This window comes from Onychomys torridus, chromosome 11, assembly GCF_903995425.1.
Source record: "Onychomys torridus chromosome 11, mOncTor1.1, whole genome shotgun sequence".
Classification (NCBI taxonomy): Eukaryota; Metazoa; Chordata; class Mammalia; order Rodentia; family Cricetidae; genus Onychomys; species Onychomys torridus.
In genome coordinates, this window is record NC_050453.1 from 15,204,548 (window position 1) to 15,229,238 (window position 24,691).

Here is a 24,691-nt window from a genome sequence, read left to right on the forward strand (position 1 = left end):
GGGAAGGAGGCAGGAGGAGGAGGAGCATGTGCTGGAGAAAGAGGCAGGTGGAACTGCCTGAGGCTTCCTCTAGAGAAAAGAGAGCAGGGGACGCTTTCCAACAGCCTGTCCCCTCAGCTTGCTAAACCTCAGACACACCTAAACTTCAAAGTTCACCCTGTATGTAGCTCGAGGTGTACCCCTGCACAGCTAGGCCCAGCTCAGTCACCGGAGGCCTCTGGGTGTGGAACCGCAGCAGCAAAGCTGGAGAGGCCTAGAGAAACAGAGTAAGTAGAAAATTGGAGAAGCCCTCCCTCCTCCCTCCCCCCTTCCTCCTTCTGTGACAGAGATGCAATTTACTATAGCCCTAGACTGCAGCCCTAATGCACTTACACTCCCTTCAAAGGATGGCTACCATTGATGCAGTCCTGTTCCATGAATCACTTTATTCCTGTGAAAAGTAGGGACCATCCTTGTGTTACAGATGAGAAGCAATGGAGAGCCTAGGAAATTTGTCCAAGGGAAGAGCATGGCATATGCTGATTCAGTGGGTCAGGATGAAAGGCAGAGGACTGTCACCTCCTACACACACACACACACACACACACACACACACACACACACACACAGAGCCCTGCTATAACACCTATGCAATCTATGAGACACTATGCGACACTTTTTTTTTTTTTTTAAAGCGTAACACCTTTTGTATAAGAAAAAAGGAGAAGGATTTCTTTAAAAAAATATTGCCTGTCCGTAGTAGAGTCTAGATTTAGGAAGATCTGTTCAACTCCAGAACATGCCTGCTGGTCACACATCTTACAGTATAAAAAGGAATTCTGCAAAGGAACCAACCAGCAAGTGGCATTTATTCACTAACCAGGACAGAGTGGCCTAGGGAAAGTCAAATAAAATTCCACACAAGTCAGCTACCAGGAACGGGTAAGACAGAATCAAGGATATTGTTCTATTCAGTGTTTGGGGACACTGGCCTCTGACTCCGTGGAGAAGAGAATCCAATTTGTTGCAGAGGGCTGCAGACCTCCTACAGTGCTCTGCCCGACCCAGGGCAAGGGCTGAGTCCCAGAAGGAAGCGGGGTAGCCCAAAGCAGAAGAAAGGCTAGGGACTGGTCTCTACACTACAGCGTCATGTTCATTCTGGCCTTCCCTAGTCCTGTGCAACTTCAAGCCAACCTGTGTGTGTTCCCCGTGGGTTTCTACATCTGTAACACGAGCTTGGGACATTGACAATTAATAGGAAAAGTGTCTAGCAGTCGATGATACCAAAATGTTCATTATTATTATCATGACCAATCTTGGTCTGGGAGACAAAGAGTGGATTCAATACATGGGAGGTGGTGGTGGCGTTTAGGGCCAACCCAAGGACTGATGCATGCTAGGCAAGCATTCTATCACTGAGATCCACTACCCAGCTCCAGCTCCATTTACTTAGACTTCTGTTGTTGTTATTTGGGTATTATGTTTTTGAAATGGTCTCACTCTGTAGCCCAGGCTAGCCCAAAACTTACTCCGTAGCACAGACAATCCTTCTGCTTCAGCATCCCAAGTGTTGGGTTTACAGACATGAGCTACCAGCCTAGCTCCGTTCTTTGCCTACTTGTAAAAAAAAAAAAACTAGGGCTTTGGTGAGGCTTGTTCACAGGAGACTCATTCTAAGCCATTCTGTTACCCAGAAGGTGGTTTCCTGTGTGTAGAGTGAGGCCTCCCCAGAAGCACCCACAGGTGTCAATCAAACCACTCTCAGCCAGGCTGCAGGAAGAGGGGCATCACAGGGGCCAAGCCCTAGGCAAGCATTGCTTTGAGGGTAAGCCTGCAAGGGAGAGAGTCCCCAGCCACTTTCTCTAGAGATTGCTTCCTCGGTCCCTTTCCAAAGAGGTGCTTACTCCCCTCAATAACTTATCTTCATTGTTTGCTCCAGGGGTGACCTCTCCATTTGTGGAAATTAAAATGTCCTCAAACTCCAAAGAAGACTATCTCTTTCCCAGTGTGCCAGCCGTCTCCTGTGCGCCACAAGCCCTTGCTGCTTTGAGCTCCTTCAAGTCTGGTGGTTTATGTTCCTGGAGTTTGCAGGGAGCTAACCTGGTCTCACAGTGTCCTGAATCTGACAACTCATGTCAAACATGTCAGTTCTCAGCCTCCACGCAGAGCCTGGGAAGATTACAGATTCAGGGGTGGTCTCTGAGATCCAGTGGTTGGGATGATTTGTGAGGAATAACCTTAATGTTCTATGTCTCCTTTCAATTGGTGTTTTTTTTTTTGGGGGGGGGGAAGAGATGGACATATTTCTTTATCAGATTAACTCAAGGCTCTACTCAAAACTGCACTGGAATAGTAATAAAAGCAAGCGATGCTTAGGAAAAAGCCTAACAAGGCAACTACGAGGGGTTTTTACTTCATTTTCTGAATTAATCCACAACAAACATGAATGTTTTTTCCTTTTAAATAGGAGCTAAAGGTTACTGTTTTAAATTGCACTTCACAGGGAAGAGCCAAGAAAGTGTCCAACTTCTGAAAGCCGCTTTTACCAGTGTTGAAGGCCGCTTTTACCAGTGTTGAAGGCCTCATTCTCCGCCAGAGAGGAAATATGAGAAGGATCCTGAGAATGCCATGCAGGGAAGAAGAGGGGAAACGCCTCTGTGGCCTCTTCACTGATGTCTACGCCTTAGACCTGTTCACAGAGGCCATCACCCCAGAGTCAGCAGAGCCCTCAGGCCGCTAGGGACCGCTCCAGGGTGGCACGTCCCATCCTCACGGAGGGCGGGACCTGAGAGCCTAGGGTGTCCAGGACGTGGCTCCACCCTGCCTTTCCATGACGCCGTGCTCCGCGGGAAGGGCCAAGTGCGTGAGGGGCGGGACAGAAGGCGGGGCCAGCACTAGGACAGAAGGACCTGAGCAGACTAAGGGGAGGGCAGGAAGGAGGGAGGGCATCGCAGAGGAGGGAGGGGCAGAGCAGAGTTAGCTGGGGGCCTGAGTTCCTAAGACCCTGAAATAGCGCTGGGCTTCCTGAAACCAGTTTGCCTTCCTGAAAGGCAGCACCGAGTCTCGCTCGGTTTGGCGGGAGAAGTGGGAGGTAGGAATGTCTGTGACCACAGTAGAAGGAACAGAAATCCCTTTTATGAACAGGAGAGTGAATGCTAAACAGTCGGTGGACTTTAGGAGAGCAATGGCACCACAGTACAGAGAGGAAGGAAAAAAAGAGGACCCACCTTTCCCAGCAAGGGCAGGCACACAGAGATAGACGGCTGTCACAGGAATTTGTCAAGAGTTGTGACTCAGTTTAGTTGAAGCCAAAGCAAAGTCCAGACTGTGGGACTGAGCCTACGGACTTCTGCGGTCCCAGACACAATTTCAAGCGACTTCGTCCACCGGGAGAATCTATCCGCCCCCTTGCCTCCCGAAGCGTCTAGATACAGCAGAGCCTGCCCCTGGGGTCATCAAGCAAGTGAAAAAGTTCAATGTGAATGCAAGACATCTCCACCCCTCACCCCACCCCACCCCCACCAGGGTGCTCAGGCCGTGTGAATAATGGGTGCAGCTGTATTCTTTCATAGTGCCAAAAATGTCCCCAGATAACCAAGTGGTCAGCCTCTGAGGTCAACTCCCTGTGCCTGCCAGATCCTTGAGAACTGATGGAATCTCCAGACACACCGTGTGGACATTTAGCTGAGGGCTTTGCCTCCCCTCATCATGTCAATTTCTCAGAGAACCAGACTGGGGCTCGGACCAGGGCACCCAGCCCACAGGCACGGCTGCAGGCTCCTGGAGAGAACCGCATTGTCCCTTTGTCTCAGCCTGGGAATGATGCTCCCACTTGACTCAGCCTGCTACCTTAAGGAGTGGTACTTAATTATTTGCACATCATCCAGCTAGTCGTCCACGATAGACATTACCATCCTTCAAAAGGTTCAAAGAAGAAAGAGAAAAGAACTGATACTTCAGGTACACACTCCAAACCTGTCATTACACAAGAGAGCTTCCCAGCCATTTCCTGAGCTGGGACAGAGTTGGGAAGTCTAGAGAATCTACTACAACCACACCCCAAATCCAGCCCAGGCTAGCCAGATGCCAGGCTGCTTTCTGCAACTGCCTACAGCCTATAGAAAAACACCTGCATCAAGGTAAAAGATTTTATTCCAATATTAAATATAGACAAAGAAAAAAACCAGTTTACATATTTTTGCATGGTATGGACTGGGGAGTTGGGCTTTCTCCTTTTCCATCTACCACATTTACAAACCTCGGCCTGAGCACTGAAAGTGAGCAATGCAGGTCCATTTGCTGGTCATTTTATCAATCTGAAGAACATAATTTGCAACTCTCTGGGCAGTTGTCCCATCTCCTCCTTTTAAACAAATGCATGCTAGCAGGGCATGGGAGCATGCACCTAATCTTAGCATTCAGGAGATGGAAGCACCTCAAGATTATCCTCAGCTACATACCAAGTTTGAAGCTAGGCCACCCATTGCCTTGAAGCCCTCCAGACACAGCAGAGCCTGTCCCTGGGGCTTCAGGAGATTGTCTCCAAAATAAATAAATGTCTGTATTCAAGAGTCCATCTCAGACACCCATGCCAGGACTCTCTGTTGCATACAGAATGAATGTCATTAGTAAATGAAAAGTCAGATGCAGGGTCCTCTGGACACAGCGGGCTGAAAAATATCTCAGCTTCCCTAGGGACCCAAGGTAGCGCCCATGTCCATGAGCAAGCGCCGATGAGGCTGGCAGAGAGGTGGTTCCTAACCTTGGCCAGGCATCAGCGCCACCTGGGACTTGTTGCTGTGTCCCTCTCCCAGGGATTCTGACCTAACAGCTTAGGAGTGAAATCTGGCAGAGAGTCAGTAAAGCCTCCAATGTTTTTTCCAAACTGCAGCGCAGACCGGATCCACCTGGCTAGTGTTTAATCAAAGTGGTCCATGAGGGCTGCTAGGAAAGTGTGCGTATCAGTCAGTGAGCAGGTCTGGTTCTTGGAAACAGGGACATCTCAAAGACACTTGTGTGCACTCACAGTGAAGCATACCATGGCAGGGCCAGGAGAGGGTTGGAAACCCTGCGGACAGAAATCCGTATCTAAGCCCCAGCACTTCCTGCCCTCTGTGGTGTGACTTGGGCCAAGCCACCTAATTATTGTGAGCTTTAGTTATGTCACGTGTACATGGGCATGGCAGTAATAATAATACTTGCGGTGCAGGGTAGAAGACTTAGTTATAGTAGTCAGTACGTTGTTAGCAAATAAGTTGACCATGGAATTCAATGTGCTTACTAAGTAAAGATGCTGTAGGCGGACCATCCCCTTCGGAGGGACCCCTTTAGAAAGCCCGACTCCCTTGGGAGCAGTTGTGAAAACTAAAAGTGGGGTGGGAAGCAGGCAGGGCAGCACCCAAGCATCCAAGACGCCTCTCACTTTTGTTCCCCCACCTCAGGTCCCTTGTAAATTCCGCCTCAGGAGAGGGTGTATGTTTACAAGGACAGCCTGACTGTGTCTGACCTCACTTCCACCTCCCACAGTAGGCGGCGGCGGGCACATTATGCTATCACAAACAGTTCTGCAGAAGACAGGTCTGTCTGCTCCAGCCCTCACGCCTACCTTCTTCCCCCACCCTACTGTGAGACTCTGAGGGAAGCCAGGCCCCAGAGGAGCAGCTAGTCCTGCAAGCTGCCATGTGTTCCTTACACACTGTGCAAAGCTGGCTGGAAGAGACAGACACTGGGACTCTGACAGGTATGTGAGGCCAAGGGGATGGGGATGGAGTCCCGATCCTGCAGCCATGAGTACCCAGAATAAAGCAACCTACAGTTAACCCTACCACAGCCTCTCCTCATCTCCCCACTCCCCATTAACGTCTACAGCGCCGAGGAAGCGCTTTTGCAGACATGATTTCCCTCAGTGCTCAGAACAGCCCTATAAAGTGGTGACGGCAAAGGATTAAGACCAGTCCAATTCACTAAGGAAACAGCAAAGGCTCAAGGGGGCCACAGACTCATCAGGGGCGGAACTAAGATTTGAACCCATGTCCGTGTAACAAGAACCCATTTGCTCCATCCACCCTACTATGCGCCTTGCCCATGACTTCAAAGGCCCTCTGGCAGCTGTGTAGCGAATCATCTGAAACGTGGCGGGGGGGCACCCACGGGGGTAGTGGTTGGAGGGTATGTGGGTATGGAACCAATCTGAGCTCCAGCTGGTTTAGAGTCGCAATTCTAAAGCCGAGTTGGGCAACACATCATACCCGCATTCCTTTCTTCATCTGAGAAAATGCCAAGGCCACCTGCCCAAGGACAGAATGAAGGAGGACCAACAGTCATAAAAATCAAGCACCGAGCATCTTTACCACATCTATGTTCCCAACATAGCCTTCATCTCCCTGAACTCCTTTGTTTCAAAAGGAAGTCAGAGCGTCAGGCCCCCTGGGACTGGAGTTATAAGTGGTTGTGAATCTCCAAGTGGGTGCTGAGAATTGAATGTGGGTCCTCCGAGGACAGAAACACATGCTCCTGCCCGCTGTGACTCATTTTGCCAAACCCTTACCAGGCAGCCTGCCTGAGGCTCCCAGGAGGGAAATACTGGTCTATAAGCTGCAGCAGGCTAGCAGGCTCCACTGACTCGCCTACATTCCTGTTCAAGAAGCTCGGTGTGGGGGAGGGGGATCACCTACAGCTGCAGCACTTTACAGATGTGCCCTGTAAATTCTAAAAGCCCTCGGCGTCGATGCAGAGCCCCTTCCACAGCGGAGGACATGAGAACGAGCCCGTGGGGAAAAGCAGCCACATCATGGGGTCTCAGGTCTGACTCTGGAAATGAAATCCTGGCCAATGGTTTCATTTGTTTCCTGGAGATGTCGTGAGTCCTTGAGACAAACTTGACAGATCAGAAAGCCAATCACCGATTCCCCAAGACTTCCTGGAGGCCCAGAGGTAGGAACCAAGTCTAGATCTGTTGGGGCCATGCTGCTGTCCCACTGATCCTGGCACATCCCTCCACCCAACCACCACTGTTCATACCCTCAGGCCAGCATTTCCCAGGGCACAGAACACTGAACTCACTGGTGTCAGCTGGTGTTCAGGTCCTCCATAGGGAAGGGTAGAAACTGGTGAAACTTCTTCCCCCACTTCATTTTTTTTTTTTTCTCTTTAGATTTTTTTGTAACAGACCAGCTCTTACTATAGTGTGGAACTATGGCCTCAGTTCAGTCTCCCACATCAGCTTTCTGAGTTACCAGGCCTATATCAGCACCATTTCCCTTTTAAAGGCTGTGCTGATCCCAGCACGGTGGCTTGCCTTTAATCCCAGTACTTGGGAGGCAGAGGCAGGTGGAGCTCTAAGCTTCCCAGGCCAGCCAAAGCTACAGAGTGAGACCATGTCCCAAACAAACAAATTAACAAAGCCTGTGTAGATGCTGAAAGCAAGGTGACAGACAAGGAGGTGACTTTCCAGGTACCTGGAGGGAAAGAGCCCTTCAGCAGGAGAGACACAATGGGTCCTTGTCATGGGGGCTATGTCTTTATACATAGATCTGTTAATGTTCCCTTCAAAACCTGGCAAGGTCTCTTGTCATCCACAGGCTATTTTAATAGCCTTGGAATGTCTCACGGCAGAATTTGGTCTGTGCTGGCCTGAGTGTTCAATGCCTGCTCTATAGCACACTGCCAGCCCTGCCCCCAGGTACTGGTACCACAGACCCACTCACCATTTCCCAGTCCCGCCTCGTCCCTTCGGGTCTCTTGGCCATTGATAACACAGGTTTCAAGTTTGAACTTTTGTTCCTTCGGCGGCCAGCTACTGGAGTCCAAGTCAATGGTGAAGATCTGGCCCAAAGCTCCCCTCTGCCACGGAGCCCTCACAGATGAGCCTTGGCTGAGAAGTCCTGGGGCAGGCATACCCCTCCCTACCTGCCCATGACACCATGGCCCTGCCCTCCAGAGCCTCCCTGCAGCCTCTGCTCTCTGTGATCTGACCAGCGACACCTCCACTCCACCTCCAACAGGCATGGATCTCGCCCAGCAGGAATGTTTAGCATGTAACAGGTGTTTAGCTCAATGTTTATGAGATGAACACACAGGTTAACTGATTAAAAACCTGAAGACATCACACGAGATTGAGTCTCCCTTATGCAAAATGTGTGGGCCCAGAAGTATGCTGGATTTCTTTCTCTTTTTGTTTTCTGATTTTTTTTTAAAATATTTGTATATGCATAATGATAGATCTTAGAAATAGAACTCGTCTTAACATGAAATTAATTTTTGTTTCATGAATGCCTTATGCACACAGCCCCAAGGTAATTTTATACAGCATTTTTTAGTGCGACTACGTTTGGACTGTCATCCATCATATGAGGCCAGGTGTGGAATTTTCCACTTGTGGCTTTGGTCTCGTCAGTGTCCAAGGTTTGGATTTTTGAATGATTGGAGAGTTGGGACCCTCGACCTGTGCAAGAGAGACAATTCCAGTTCCTCCGTCATGAAACTCGAGAGTGGGAAGTGGGAAGTGGAAGGCTTAGGGGCTGCGGCTCAGTTGTTCTTCAGGCAGAGTGGTAAGGAACCACACGAGGAGCTGCTGATGGTGGAACAGGGTGGAAGGAGAGTAGGAAGAACAGGGTGAGGACAGAGATACCAACAGGAGACTGCAGACGCCAAGCCCACACTGACAAGGCAAGTTGCTGCATGAAGGAGCCTGGCCCACTCAGCACAGGAGGTAAACTCACAGACCCCACCCAACACACACACACACACACACACACACACACACACACACACACACACACGACTTACTAGGGTACTGGAAGACAAGACTGGGAAGAGCCATGATAGCCTGCACATGCCCAACCCAGTTTTGTGTCCTGTGATAACGTACTAGAGGTGGGTGGGCCAGGGACAGGCCACAAGAGCACCCCTGTCCTTGCATCTGGCTGGCCAGAGAATGGCTCTGGCATCTTAACTACTTATCAGACCAATTGCCATTTCTAGACAAGCCTGGTATGGATTAGAAAGGGGGGGGTCTTAGTAAGTATCAAAGTGGGGAAACACTATGGGGTTCACGGAGATGCTATCAGAGGACTCGGGTCCTCTTGAAGGTTTTGCAGTAGTAAGAGCTAGGTTCCACCTTGGCCTTCAAGGAAATGAGGGAAATTCAAGAGGACCAGACCACTCAAGTGTTTCTAAGCTCAGTGGAAAACCCCAAAGGTCCTGCATTGTTCTTCCCACCCTCTGGGGCCCACCACAAGTAATATATGCTCCATGCAGTCCAAACATAGTGCAACATAGGCCCCAGTACAGACAGCCAGACTCTGGGCCCCACACTATTCAGTGTTCAAGGTATACCTACCCATGAGCCTCCGACCCAACCAGGAATCTTTTGTAAAAGAAAATGGGTAGCTATGCATAACATCAGAAAAAGCTATTCCACAGTCTGAATATGTATCTGTTTCTCCTAAGAGTTGTCTTGTGTTGGTGTTAAGGGTTCGATGTGAGACGACACCCCTGCAGGCTTGTGTGCTGGAATATTTGGTCCTCGGTTGGTGGTGCCATTTTTGGCAGGCTGTAGGACCATTTGGACATAGGGCCCAGCTGGCAGACACAGGGTTATAAGGCTGTAGAGCTGGGTTTATGGGTTGCATAACTTGGCCTGGTTCCTACCTGAGTCCCCCTCTGCTTCCATGTCTACTGAGATGTAAGGAGTCCCAGTCATATAGTCCTAACATTGAGAAGTCCTATATGCCTTTTCTGCCAAGGGCTGTACCCTCTCCAAGCCTGAACAAGGTAAGTCCTTCCTTCCTAAGGTACTGTTCCTTTCATATTTTCTCACAGCAGTGAGGAAAAGTCACTAATCCGGGTGGTAACGTGCGTTTGCCACACTGCCCTGAGGACTCCTCATCGCTGGCTTAGATGGGAACGGGGGAAGGGCAACCGATGTACAAGGTGCCCAGAATCACATGGCGGGGGGGTGGGGGTGGGGGTGGGGATGGGGGTGATTCTGGAAGATTTGAACCAAAGCCTGCTGGGATAGGGAAACCACAGTCTGAAAACCTGAAGCAGTGAAGCCACCTTGGACCAGTTCCCTGACTCATGGAGGAGGCAAGGCATTTGTTTCCTCGAGTTTCTAGAGTATTTGTAGACAGTGAGCAAAAAAAAGGAATACCGAAAAAAAGGAAACTTTCTGTAACGTCATCAACACTTGGGCTCAAAGAAGTTCAGTGTGAACCAAAATAAGCTCTGGACCAGAAAAAAATCCAGCAGCAATAGTGAGTGCTGAGTGTGGCCATGCCATGAGATAGGAACTGTTAGCTCCGTCAAGCTCCGCTCCATGGCTCCCATCTGATGTGAAGACTTCCCACCATTCACACTGAGCTCCTAAAGGGTGGCACGTAGGCCTGGGGCTGGGCTTGCCCTCTGCCAAGGGTCCATGGCACACTCAGATTCCTTGTACTGAACCCCCAACTTCGATGCTAGCAGACAGTTAGATTCTGCCCTCTAACCATGAAAACCATGGTGCTACCCACCAGAAAAGAACCTAAGCAAGCCTTATAATGAATCTGGCCCTGCCTTTGCCAGCCTGAAGCAGGAAAGATGAGGAGGTCGGTGAGAGCTCAGGCCCAGCAGCTCCAGTGTGCCAGTGCTTGTGTGGAGGAAACTCCTGCCCTCCCACCCTCCCTGGGACTCACGTGCTACAGAGGGACCACACAGATGCCAAACATGAGCAGCCTCCTTGTCTGAGCCATACTACAACCATTCCTCATGTCCACAAACCCATTTCTGTGTGGTCTGCTGCTCAAGGCAAGGGGGACATAGATTTTAAAATTGCCCCTATGCTCTAGGGTGTTCATGGCCTCCACAGACATCCAAGCTGAGGATAGAACCCAGGGCCTTGCACTTGCTAGGCAAGAGCTCTACCACTGAGCTAAACCCCCAAGCTCCAAGAAAGCTTTTCAAGAGTTTTTTTTTTTTTTCCCAAACTCATTTTTTGTATGTATTATTTATTCACATTTTGTGAGGTATAAGTAACATGCAAGAGGAATTCACAGAGAATAGGTTTCGTGAGTTCTTAATAATTTCTTAATGTTTGTTTTATATGTATACGTACGTATGTGGGTGTTGGCATGTGGGGAAGGCAGAGGGCATTGTGTCAGAGCTAGTTCTACCCTCTGCCACATGGATTCAAGGGATGGAACTCAGGTCGTCAGGCTTAGTGGCGATCACCTTTCCTGACTGATCTGTCACACCACTCCTTATTTATTTTTAAACTGGTACATAAAAACTGTTTCAATTGGAGAACTATGTGATATTTGGACACATGTATATGTAATACAATATTTAAACCGGGTTAACTGTATTTCCCAATGTTTATTGTTTTCATATAGTAATTTCTCTTTCAAAATCCATTCTACTACCTTTCTGAAATGTACAGTACACTGTCATTTCCCCTAAGTTTCCCTGTTTTCGTATAAGTGTGCATGTGCACATGTGTGAGTGGGTGATGTGCATGTGTGCTGGTACTCACGGAGGTCAGAGATCAATGTCAGGTGTCTTCCCCTGGCATCACCATGGCAGCCATGCATGACCTGACCAGTCCCGCTTGATGCTAATGAGGCTCATCACAAGCAGCAGATGCTCAGGGGGCGGCTGTGGCCACAGGGCTGCTGAGATGTACTTCAGTTGCTTGCTAGTCCAAGGCAGGGCACTGATGCAGCCAGAATGTTCTTCACCATCTACCTGTCCTTTGGCATCCATTAAGAACCCCTGTCTACTTCTCCCTGTCAGAGCCACAAGCTACCTAGAGGCCAGTATGCCATCCTTTGCCCAACCCAAATACAGGAGGACAGGGAAGAGATGAGGGTGAGGGACCAAGGGAATGGCTCCAGCATCTCTTTACTCCCATCCACAGCCATTCAGCTACCCTCTAATAATATATAAGCCCCCCACCACCACCACCACCACAACAACACTTTACTTAAATCTAGTAGGTTCCAAGTCCCTTGCTTGGAACTGAGTTTGTTCTGTGACCTCCTCAGAATTTTTAGCAGCTGGTGATAAAAACAACCTCTCCAAGGAGAGATGTTTAACCTCACAAAAAATCCTAACACCATTGAGATACGTTCTGTTGCCAAGACATCTGACAATTGGCCTATTTTTAAAGTCCCAGCCAATAACCTCTTAAAAGTACTCTACACAGAGACAGAGGCAATGAGCGACCAAAAAAGTAATGAGGCCAACATTAGGGTTTTGTTTAAAAAAAAAAGAAAGAAAGAAAGAAAGAAAAAGCCAGAATTTACCCATCCAAACAAGACTCTCTTCAAAGTACCTCCTACCCCCAGCTCTGCACTTATTCCAGGGTGTTGTGTTTGCTTAAAACCTCTTTGGAAAGAGCTGCCACAGAACAGTCTTTGCCCCGCTTAGTGCTGTGCAGGATCAAGTTAATAAGCATTCGGCTGGCAGCTGCCTCTGTGTGCCAGGCGCTGTGGTAGGCCGGGTGGAGGGCTCCCTTAGTAATTGAACAAGGGCTTTCCTGGCAAGGCGAGGGAGGGAAAGAGAACACATATCATAAGCCGGGTACTAAGCCATACATTTTGGTATGTTACATTTAATATACCCCTCAGACCTTCTTAGAATGCAAAGACTGGAGAGTGAAAGACAGCGAAGTGACTTGGCCGGAATCACACAAGCAGCAGATTGTGGGGATCCTTTTGGGCTGGGGGTATAAAGTGCCCATGTTGGTGCTCACCACACCAGGGCAGCATCCTGAGGCAAGCTGATGATCCAGGAGGAGAGACTGGCTGACTCAGAAGAGGCCCCAGTGGGAAACCTGACCTGGAGCTGGCCATGTCCCATACTACGTCAAGCACGCGTCTCCTGTTTACCTTTGCATCAAGTCTTTGACAGCGCAGTGGGTGCAGAGCCTTTCTTCAGACATAAAACAGGGCTTTCACACTCCAACTATTTACGTCAACTGAGGAAGAAGACAGATGCTCAGGCGCGTTCGCACACCGTGCTCACTTGCACAGAGGGCCATCTGTCTATCCACCTCACGGGAGGCAAGGATGTCGGGTCTTCATTTCAACACGTCCATACTTGCTTCTGACAATAGTTCAAATACGAAACAGAACAAGAGTCCTCTGACAGAAGACTGGATGAGTGAAATGCAGCACATACATACAAGGAGATAGGACTCAGCCCTCCCAAAAAGGAAGGATTTGGAGCCAGACCTGGGGGCTCAAGCCTGTAATCCCAACTACTTCAGAGGTTTAGGAAGAAAGATCACAAGTTCAAGGCTGTAAAGTGAGTTCAAGGCCAGCCTAGGAAAATTATCATGACTCTGTCTCAAATAGTAAGTAAAAGAGACCTGAGGGAATGGCTAGCTCAGGGGTAGAGGGTTTTCTTGTCATCTACAAGGTTCTAGGTTCAATGGTTAGAACTGAAAATGAAGGAAGGAAGGAAGGAAGGAAGGAAGGAAGGAAGGAAGGAAGGAAGGAAGGAAGGAAGGAGGGAGGGAAAGAAGGAAGGAAAGAAGGAAAGAAAGGAGGGAGGGAAGGAAGGAAGGAAGGAAGGAAGGAAGGAATCATGACACATACCACAACATGGATGAACCTTGAGGATGTAACTCTAAGTAAAAATAGCTGGAGGCACTGTCTGGAGAGGTACAATTTACAGACAGAAAGTAGAATGTAGCTGGCTGGGGCTGAGGAAAAAGAATGGCAAGTTCTTATCTAAGGATACAAGTTTGCTAGTTTGATGTGGTGCTAAGGTAGAACCCAGGGCCTTGTACATGCTAGACAAGCGCTCTTGCCACTGAGCAACACCTCAAACCCCGGAGTTTGTCCTGCAGGATTTAGTTTGGAAATGGACAGTGGAGATGGCTGCACTACACTGTAAGTGTATTTGATGCTCCTGAACTCTATAGTTAGAAAAGGTACATTTTTTTCCCTATGTGTATTTTTTCACAGTTAAGGAACTTGCGGTTCTTCTCTTTGGAGGTAAGGATACACAGTCATCTTCCTCAAAGGGACCGTGTGGTGTCTGTGTGCTCAATGTCTTCTAGTCTCATCCCAGCCTCGGGTCATAAGGCTTCAGATGAGAAAGCTCAGAGGCGGGCTGGGTGGAGGCGAGCCAGAGCAGGCTTTGGGAGAGTGTGCAGTGAGTAAGCAGCTTTTCTAAATTCAGCCTCAGAAAGTCCCTCCACTACCTGTGAACACCTTAGCCGGAGCCTGAGTCAGAAGCAGGAAGGAGAGGCTCTAGAATTAGCAGGCACCCCCTATACCCTGAAATTTGCAAAATACTACTTTGGCTAGTTCACTTGGCTCAATATAGCACAGAGGCAGCGATAAAACTTTTATAGGGGAATACTGAAGACAGACTGTGTGTGTCCTAAGGCTAAAGCCTTCAGGAAAACTTTGTTCTCTGACAAACTTCAACTTTTCCTAATAAGAAGTCACGTCATGATGCCACGTAGCCGGTTAGCGCCAGCTCAGTGACTGCTCTCCACGGAGTTGCTGTGGGTGTTACCATGCGCCACCCCCACCCATCATATTTTTAATACTTACTTTATTTATTTACTTATTGATATGTGTGCATGTATGTGTCACGGCATGGGTATGGCAGTAACAGGACAACTTATAGGAATCAATTCTCTCCTTTTACAAGGGAAGAGCCAGGAATCGAACTTGGTTGTCAGGCTTGGCAGCAAATACTTTTTCCCCACTGCGCCACCTCTCCAGCCTGATGCACTGGGTTTTAAACTTCGCCAAACCAACAATAAATCAGTAAGAGTCCAGGAAGCAACATGAATGGGAAGGGCAGGTTTCAGGGGTCCCAGCTACCCCCACCACACACTCCCCAGCAGTCTACAAAGTACTCTTTTTGACTCTGGGCTTCAAGATGCGTGCTGAGACTTAATTGGGGAACCCACAGGGCTACTAATGAGAACTAACAGCCCTGGAGAAACAAGCATTAAAAAAGTATTTAGTGAGCGGCAACTACGCCGTCGTGAATACCATCCCCCTACTTTTCAACAGGCCTTCAAAACCCGGTAATGTTTAGATGTCCTTTTAAATGAGCAAATGGAAGAACTTGGCAATATGCTCATGGAGCAGGGCTAAGATTCAACGTCTGCCCTCTTTCCATTACACTAGAATGATTTTTTTTTCAATCCTGTTTGCCTGGTTTCTCAACTTCCCTGAGTTTTCCACAGGCCCCGGCCCAGCCCAATTTTCCATTTGAGTAAAAAGAGCTTCATCCCAGCTGCTGTGACCCAAGTCACACAAAGTGGCGGGATGAGACCCGTAAACACAAGTCCCAAAGCCTCCTTAAATAGACAGCAAAGTGTATCATCTGTAATGGAGGAGCATCTAAAGAAAGCCCTCCCAAGCTGTGGCCCTGGGCACCTTCCCATCAGCCACTTCCTGTCCTCACCCTGCACTGCCACTGAGAAGCTAAGCTTAGGCCCCAGTGGCCATGCCCCACTTCCCAGAGCCTCATGGCCTAGGTAATAGTGTGCTGGCTATTTCTGTAAGAGAGAGACCACAAGCCACCCCCACCAGCTTACTCCCAGGGGCGAGTGCTTGCAGATCATGTCATTCAAGAGATTCGGTCTTCAAATGTAGGCTCCTTAATATCCCAAATCTACCCAGGACTGTGGGGCAAGGAGAAGGCGAGGAAGGCTGTTCCGTACGACAATACGGAATCTCACCTGGCACCTAAGCCAGAGGCTGTCAGCCTCCTGAGATGGGGTTCTGGCTTCGGCTGAAATCTCAGATGCAGAGCAATAAGCCTCATGCTGAAGGTTGTGTTGGCCAAGGAATTAGCAGACATGTGAGCCCTGGTTAGGGCAATGCTTTCCTCCAGGGATCCAGAGGTTCTGGAGGCAGCACTGTCCTAGTCAGGGTTTCTATTGCTGGGATGAAACACCATGGCTAAAAGCAAGCTGGGGAGGAAAGGGTTTATTGGGCTTACACTTCATATCATATCCCTGAAGGAAGTCAGGGTAGGAACTCAAACAGGGCAGGCACCTGGAGGCAGGAGCTGATGCAGAAGCCATGGAGCAATGTGGCTTACTGGCTCACTCTCCATGGCGTGCCCAGCCTGCTTTCTTCTAGAACCCTGGACCACCAGCCCAGGGATGGTGCCACCCACAATGGACTGGGCCCTTCCCCACCAATCACTAATTAAAAAATGCTCTACAGGCCTGCCTACAGCCTGATCTTATGGAGGCGTTTTCTCAATTGAGGCTCCCTCCTCTCAGCCGACTCTAGCTTGTGTCAAGCTGACAGAAACCAGTCGGCACACGCACCAACACAAGAGTCACTTCTGGTCACCTCTTATGAACAGAGCAGAGTGCTGTTTTCTCAAAAGCATAGCTGTGGCTCCTGTGGACAAGGAGAAGGCCCGGAGTCCAGGACAGAACAAGTGACTGCTCCAAGATCACCTCAGCCTCCTGGAAGTAGTCAGAGACTCCATCACCTCCGCCTCCCATGTCTGGCCTACTGTTAAGGCATGTCAAGTACCTCCTTTCTACATGAACAGTAGAGAAAACAGTGATGTTCTGATACCTAACTTCTAGACTTTAGAATCATTTACTGTCCAGGTTTTGTAGAGACCGCTGACCTGCCCCTCTCTGACAGTGTTCAATTGTGATCCATTGTAAACAGTCTAATTACAGCATGTCTAGTATATTCCTCACTTCCACAGACATAAAACTGAAAGCAGGGTGGACAAAGGATTGCTTTGTGCAATGGGCCCTGTTGCTATCTGCCCCGTCCTAGGCCATCTTATCTCATGAAGACATGTCAGTTGTGTTGGGGGTTGAATGGGTCCCTCAGCAGGTAGTGAGTTGGAAAGAGAATCTCCAAATATAGATGCTCATATGTGAAGGTAAGACCATTGGGAGTGAGTTAGGATTGTATGAGTCATGAAGGTCGGGTCCCAGTGATGGCGCCCAGAGGACAACATGGCTAGTGTATCTGTTCTTCTCAACTTTGGATACTCTCTAGATTTTAGCATCACTTTCTGTATGGGTCTATGGAACCCAGTGCCTGATGAGGCAAGAAATATTCAACAGAATGCTCTACTGTCCCCTGGTCACCAGAAGCATGAGGCAAATGACATACTCTTCTTTCTTAGTTATCCAGCCTAGGGTATCTTGTTACAGGAACAGAAAATGGACTAAAGTGACCACCCAAGCCAGCTCCCCATCTGAAGATCATGACTGTGGACCCCTAGGTCCACAGGAGCCAGTCCCACCTTAGAGCTAAAGTCCACACAGAACACTGATTGCCATTTTCTTTCAGCCGGGATAACTCGAGTATATCCAAAACGCCCCATGCCAGTGCTCTTAGGAAAATTCAAATTATCCAATGGCCCTAGACACAGTGGGGCCCACCAAGGAGAGCCCTAAAGAATTCGCTGTGTGCTCACAGAATCATTGCTAACAATCTTTAAGTTTGGATACCATAGAGAATATGGACTAAAAGTGGGGAAATATTTGCCCAGTGTTTTGCCCAGCTAAGGACAAGATTACACAAGTGATTTGTGACATTTTCAAGGGGAAGTAGAAGAAAAGTAGACATGGTCTCACTAAGATAAAGTCTGAGTGGAATAAAATCATTCCTTTTCTAATGCAGCCACCAGACCAGGAAGGACATTGTGGGAAAAGTGTTTAGATACAGAAAGAGAGAGGAACAGCTCCGCACTGAAGTGGGGCTGGATAATTTTAAGATCAAATAATTATATAACGGAAGCTGCTGAAATGGGTCCTGAGAACCTTGAAGGCTGCTCCACTTGGTGCCTCCCTGGGACCCCTTCTAAGTCCAATTCTAGTGACCTCTTCACAGCTCCTCTAGTGTGTAAGGGGCATTAGCAGGGGTGCAGCACAGTACTCACAATAGTAGGTGACCACACCCATGCGGCACTTTTTAAGTTTTCACATCCTAGCTTGATTAGGCCTCCAGAGTTCACCACCAGAGTATGAACGTGAGCAATCTTTACACTTAGCAACTGGTCATCTCTGCTGTCCTATGTAGTGGGTAGCAGTATTCCTCCTGGTCGCTACCTGCTAAAGGCCACGAGTACCACCTTAACAGTGTGACAACAAAAACATCTCTAGATATCACATACACACACACACACACACACACACACACACACACACACACACACCACACACCACACACACACACACACTCACACTCATGTGTGTGTGAGCATATTGAAAACCACTAGGCTAATCATTGCTTTAATCGAGTGAGGCCACTGAGTTAATCAAGCCTTTGATCTGGTTTATTCAAGGTCAGGGTTAAGAGGTTGCCAGGGCACACTATTTCACTATAGGTTCCCTTATGCTTCCTACCCTTTCAAACAGCTGGGAGGACAGTGGGTATAATAAACCACAGAGATCAAGAGTCGATATTGTATCAGACAAAATGCTAAGCCAATGCCAATAGCAAAAGAATAGAAAGGTCCATATTTTGGAAATGGACTGTGCAAAGTGAGGCTGGCATTAGCTTGACGGCAGTCAGTGCATCAGTTCCTGGGGGTGGGAAGGAGCCCACCCATGAAGAACAGTCTTGTGCAACTCTGGAGATGCCTGTCTGATGCAGGAGGCATCCAGGCATCTTGCCCCCCACCCCCAGGCAGGCCCTGTTTCACCAGGAGCCCCCCACCCCCTTCTGGGGACAGCGGTAGAGACGGCAGCAGCAGCAGCATCAGTCACACACATCACCAAGAGAGAAGAAAGAGGAGGAGGTAGAGGGCACAGGGAAGAGACAGGACATGAAAGGACCACAGCAGGGTCGCCTGCCAGCATGAGGTCCTCTTCAGAAGAGTAGAGGTGGAGGGCAGGGAGAGGGGAAGAGAGAAGACGGGGTTAGAAGGAGAGGCAGAGATCAAGGTGGAGCAGAAGGGGGTGGTTAATCACACTCAGCCCCCCAGGATTCCCGCTCTGCTCTTTCCTTCTCCATCATGTCCTTCCTGCGCCCCGCCTAGATTGCTCAGTACCTTGTCACTAATGCCCTCATCTGCCAGTCTAGGGAATTCAATACCCTGGGTTAAAATCTTAGCTCTACCAATTACTAGCAGTGTGAAGCTGGATTAGTTTTTTTAAATCTTTCTAGGCCTTTGTTTCCACATCTGTAAGACTGGGATAACAATGCTGATCGTGTTTTGGGCCTTTGATGAAATGAAAGTTAAATTATAAAAAAATTAAATTATACATAATTATTGGGCTATTCCATACACATGAAAAAGAAACCCACAGGACTTGGCACATGGAAAGTGCTCACTGGTATTTCAAATTGGTTATGATGTATAACCTTGGCAGGCAGACAGTAACCATAATTTATTACATAGAATAAGGTTTCTACCTCATATAAAGTCAAGGTTCAGCAGGGTGATGGTGGCGCACGCCTTTAATCCCAGCACTTGGGAGGCAGAGGCAGGCAGATCTCTGTGTGTTCGAGACCAGCCTGGTCGTCTACAGAGTGAGTTCCAGGATAGCCAGGGCTGCACAGAGAAACCCTGTCTCAAAAAGCTGAGAGAGAGAGAGAGAGAGAGAGAGAGAGAGAGAGAGAGAGAGAGAGAGAAACAAAAAAAGCCAAGGTTCAGAGAGGAAGCAACCGGCCCGAGGACACCAGTCTCTTGAAAAGTTTTCTGACTGGAGCATCACTATCCTAGAGCAGCTTTAAGCTAGTACTATTTCCCAGGGTCCATTTAGGGACAAAGTGACCACTAAGGATGTTTGACATTCCCCCAGCCCCAAAAGAATTCATACCTGACATTAGTAATGGGAGAAAAGTATACCACCTTTTTATCCAGCTAGTGCTCTGAATGTTTACTAATTGCCTTATCACACCCCCCCCAATCTTTTTTTCCCCCTGAGACAGGGTCTCTTTAAATAGCCCTGGCTGTCCTGGAACTCACTCTGTAGACCAGGCTGGCCTCAAACTCGCAAAGATCTGCCTGCCTCTGCCTCCCAAACACTGGGTGCCACCATTGCCCAGCTAGTCCTAGCATTTTGGAGCCGAGCAGCCACAGGGGTTCTAGGGTCCAAAACTACCCTTCTGGGTCGGGGGTGGGGGGGGAGGTCACTTTGAAGTGGGTGTGGCTCTGCATAATCAACTAAAGACCTGGATATTAAATCACTCCTGGAACCGTGGGAGAAGTGCCTGGGAGTCAGGAGAGGTATCTCTCTGGCTCTGATTTCCTAACTGCCAGTGATGGCTGACTACTTCCACTCAGGAAGGATCCAAGCCTGGGGCTTCCACACATGTGGACTGCCTTTACGCTTTTCTCAGCTCTAAATGAACTCTAATGCCACTTTTCCACACCTCAGCTGTAGGAGCCAGAGAAGGCAGGCGATAGGGTCAGGGCACCACCTACTCCACACAGCATTAATGCAGGAGAGAAAGCTTCCAGTGATTTGGGCACAGAATTCAAAAGGGTGTTTGTAAGAACTGCCCCAGAACACCACAGTTCCCTGACTTCACAGGGGTCCCCAAGAGAAGCCAAGCCCTCTGAGCACAGCATTGGTCATGGTCACAACTGGCTTCCCCCAGGCCCAGAGTCTGCTGTCTAGATAGCTAGAGAGATATCATCGCGCCGGAGTTGATAGCACTATGGGCTGCAAGACAGCTCTGTCTGAATCGACTCAACTCGTTCACTCTTGTTTTTTGATCCCTAAATGTCATTGGTTTTTTGTTTTTTTGTTTGTTTTGTTTTGTTGGTTTTTTTGAGACAGGGTTTCTCTGTGTAGCTTTGCGCCTTTCCTGGATCTCACTCTGTAGACCAGGCTGGCCTCGAACTCACAAAGATCCACCTGCCTCTGCCTCCCAAGTGCTGGGATTAATGTCAGGAGTCAAGAGGAATCACCCAGACTGGATGGTTCCTTAGGGGCACAAGATCTGCCTGGTTCAATCTGTGTTTCTACAGCGCTTAGCACGATGCCTGGCATGGATCAGCTGTTCGGGAAATTTCTGTGGATGTGAAAGATGTTCACTGACTCCTGAAAATTCATGAGACAACAACTCATTCCCAGATGAAACAGGGCTGACCTCAGGAGTCGGGGGAAGGGTAGGAAGGACACTGGCGGCACTGAGATGAGACGCATCCCTTCGGGACCTATGCTGCCGCAGAAAGAGGAGGGGCTGGGACCCTAAGGCTGGGAAACACAACTCCACATTTCACTTCATTTTGTATCTCCGATTCCATCATCAACCCATCCCTGGGGGAATCAGAGGCCAGGTGACAGTGGTCTCGAATATAAGTTCCTAAGTCCCGGGAGGCTAGAGGAAAGTCGAAGATGCATTTAGGGAGCAGCATGGGGGTGCAAAGGAAGGGCTGCTGCTGAACTCCAAGTGGGAAGATGATAGGCTTGCCTCTACAGGTCCTAGCATCCAAGATGACTCTACAGAGATCCCTGCTCCCCATCGGCTGCTCATCCCTCCTGACCTGCTCCCAAACCTGGCATACTCACAGGTGTGTTGGGGCCTCAGGAAGGGCCCTAAGCAGGGCCCATGCTGTCACTCTGTTCATCTCCCAGGCTGGACCTTCTCCAACCCACTGTTTCTACACTCCGAAAATGAGGAGAGCTGAGCTCGGCATCTCAGGACAGAGAATCAAATGCGTCTCCCTGGACACTGAGGACTGCTGGGAAGGCCCAGGAAAGAGCTGCCAGGAAAGCACAATGCTATAAGTTTTTCTCCTGGTGCCTTGAACTCTCTATGGCCCTCTGGCCTCCTCCTACCCCCACTGCCTCCCATAAGGAAACAGCCCTGGCTTTTTAACATGCTGATAATAAGGGCCTGTTAGGCCAAGGAGGAGGAGACATTGTCAGCCAAGAGGAAAGTACTCAGTGGCCATTTGCTTAGTTGGCAGGATAGGAGACACAGCAGCCCCCCTGCCACAGCACTGTGGCAGAGAAAAGGGGGGTAGGAGCTTGGGGCAGCTCAGAGATCATCTCTGGGGGTGTTTGCAGCAGCACCCTCTCCCAACCCCAGGCTGCTGAGAACCTGACACCTTTACCCAATCACCTATCCCAAAGGCATGTGGACGGGTTACAAGATCAGCTTGCCTCCAGGCAGCCTGGGCTCAAACCAGAGCTTTCTCTGACACTTATGTTATTTAGTCTCTCTGTGTCTCACTTTCCTCATCGGCAAGCAAGAGAAACATGTTAGTAAGCACTTACGTCATGGGGCCATTTTGTGACTTAAATAAGCTAAACTATTGCCGGGCAATGGTGGCGCACGCCTTTAATCCCAGCACTCGGGAGGCAGAGCCAGGCGGATCTCCGTGAGTTCGAGGCCAACCTGGGCTACCACGTGAGCTCCAGAAAAGGTGCAAAGCTACACAGAGAAACCCTGTCTCGAAAAACCAAAAAAAAAAAAAAAAAAAAAAAGTTAAACTATCCACAGCATTTAAAACACCGCCATATTTGTCAGGCATCATTATCTTTCCCGCCAGCCTTTGCTTAGAAGCCTTACTGGGAAAGTCTCCAGGGACTTGTATGGCATATGCAAGGCCACATATATCACCCAGTCCCCATGGGAGGAACTTTCACAGAAGATAATTCTCTTGCCTAAAATGCTATTAACTGATTGGCTAGGCTGGGATGGAAACTTGGCCTGTAACCTTAGCCGCCTTCTTCTTCTTCTTCTTCTTCTTCTTCTTCTTCTTCTTCTTCTTCTTCTTCTTCTCCTCCTCCTCCTCCTCCTCCTCCTCCTCCTCCTCCTCCTCCTCCCCCCCTCCTCCTCCTCCTCCTTCTCCTCCTCCTCCTCCTCCTTCTTCTTCTTCCCATCAATGCACTGCTGCCTGAGGAACACCAGCTTGGGCTCCTGCAAGGTGGTGCAGTAGCCCAGAACCAAAATGATAGAGACAGATCATGCCAAGGAGACAGGGGCACCTTGCCACCACCTGTGGGCTTGTGGTACTTGCTGCTTTCCTCCTTCAGACTCTAACTGAGGGCATTGAGGGTACCCCGCCAGCAGGCAGTCCAAAACGGTTCATATGGATCTAAGCGCAGATGAAACTCCCCATGTCCCAACTGTCTAATGCTACTGAATGCTAACTTTACTCTGTGCCCAGGAACATCAAATGCTTCCGGTGCTATGATCGAAAGCTAGCTGGACTATGTACCTCCAGGGAGACTCCCTGCCATTTAAGGTCAGCTCATCCTGGAAGGCGTATCCCACCTACAAAACCCCCAAAGGAGGACACCTGCCAGGCTCTCTGTGTTTAAGCTTCTTGCTAATGGACTTGCTTTAAAAACTTGACTCTCAGCCAGGTGGTGGTGGTGGTGGCAGTGGTGGTGGTGGCGGTGGCCCTGGCGCACACCTGTAATCCCAGCACAGGAGGCAGAGGCAGGTGGATCTCTGTGAGTTCAAGGCCAGCCTGGTCTACAGAGTGAGTTCCAGGACAGCCTCCAAAGCTACAGAGAAACCTTGTCTCAAAAACCAAATAAAAAACAAAAACAAACAAACAAACAAAAAACCTTGACTCTCCTCATCTTCTCCAAGGACCTCCTCAACTCTTACACTCCAAAGATCCACAGCACTCAGCAAACAGACAGTAAGGCAAGGAGGGGTGAAAAAATGTGTTCCTAAAGCCCACCACTGAGCAGGCTTAAAAAAAAAAAACAAAAAACAAAAACAAAAAAAGCACACCTCGGGGATACTCACCCACCCACCTGATTGTGAGCAGAGCAACCGAAACCTCCTGCCTCCTTACCACATTAGGGTATCCTAATTCTGCAGAAGTCAGAAGCAACAGCCATTTCCTGCTCACCAATGGCTCCCTGATCAGAAGGACTATCCCCCACTCCGCTTCTGCTTCTAAGCCCCAGGCACATACAGAGAGTGGTTGGCAAAGGCGGGAAATGCTGGGCAGAAAGGGGGCAGAGACAGAGAGATAACATTTGCTCCATGTTGAGCAGGGCAATGGCTCTCTCAAGGGAAGGGTCAGCCTGATGGCTGCTCCTGCTGTATGGCTGTGGGGTACAGAAAATTCCTTTCTGCTGGGCTGTCCATATTCCTCATGGGACCTCATGACTGTCTCTGACACTATGCCTTCAGAGAGGGCTGGGGTTGACCAAACTGGCATCGTAAAAGCCTAGACCTAATTCAATCACTTAATCACACAATTCAATCATTCAGCTCCAAGAACCACCGAAGCATCGGGCAGGTGGTAACAAGGGCCCATTCACATGTGCCTGCCTCACTTCGACAGTCTAGAACACCCCCCTCCACACTAGTTAGAACTAGAAAACCTAATGGTGTGTGCCAAGACTAAAATAGTTTAAAGAATGTCCCCAACTGAGGCTATCCCATCAGTAGTTTCTCTGCCCCCCTCCCCCTTCGGGTACTTTCCTGTTTCTTGCCCCCAACCTCAAGGAACTAGAAATTCGAATTTTATTCCTTTCTAATTATACATTTTTTCCCCCTGCAATGGATAATCTATACTGACCCTATGGGGGAGAACTCTGAGCGGGTATAACTGCAGGTGGTGATTTATTTCCATAACAGTAAAATATCTACACCGAATGTGCCCCGTGTTTCAGTAGCTTCAGCACTGAGGTCTGACAGGGACTTAGATTCCACTTTGCCTGCCAAAGGCTAAGTGTGTGTGTGTTTAAGTGAGAGAAAGTGATTACGACGGAAAACGGGGAATGTCTGAGTGGGTGAACGAAAAAAACAGCAGAGATATTGCTAGAAAATCTCACTGC

The 24,691-nt window shown here is 49.0% G+C and overlaps 1 protein-coding gene and 1 long non-coding RNA gene across 4 annotated transcripts in view; one reads left to right on the top strand and one right to left on the bottom strand.

Moving 5' to 3' along the window:
* The window catches only part of Itpkb (inositol-trisphosphate 3-kinase B), a 94,859-nt gene that overhangs the window by 35,804 nt on the left and 34,364 nt on the right, over positions 1–24,691 (bottom strand). The window lies entirely within an intron of this gene.
* Positions 47–4,566, top strand: LOC118592957. Its single transcript, XR_004946171.1, has 3 exons — positions 47–266; positions 1,919–2,122; positions 2,483–4,566. It is a non-coding gene; the product is annotated as an uncharacterized LOC118592957 (long non-coding RNA).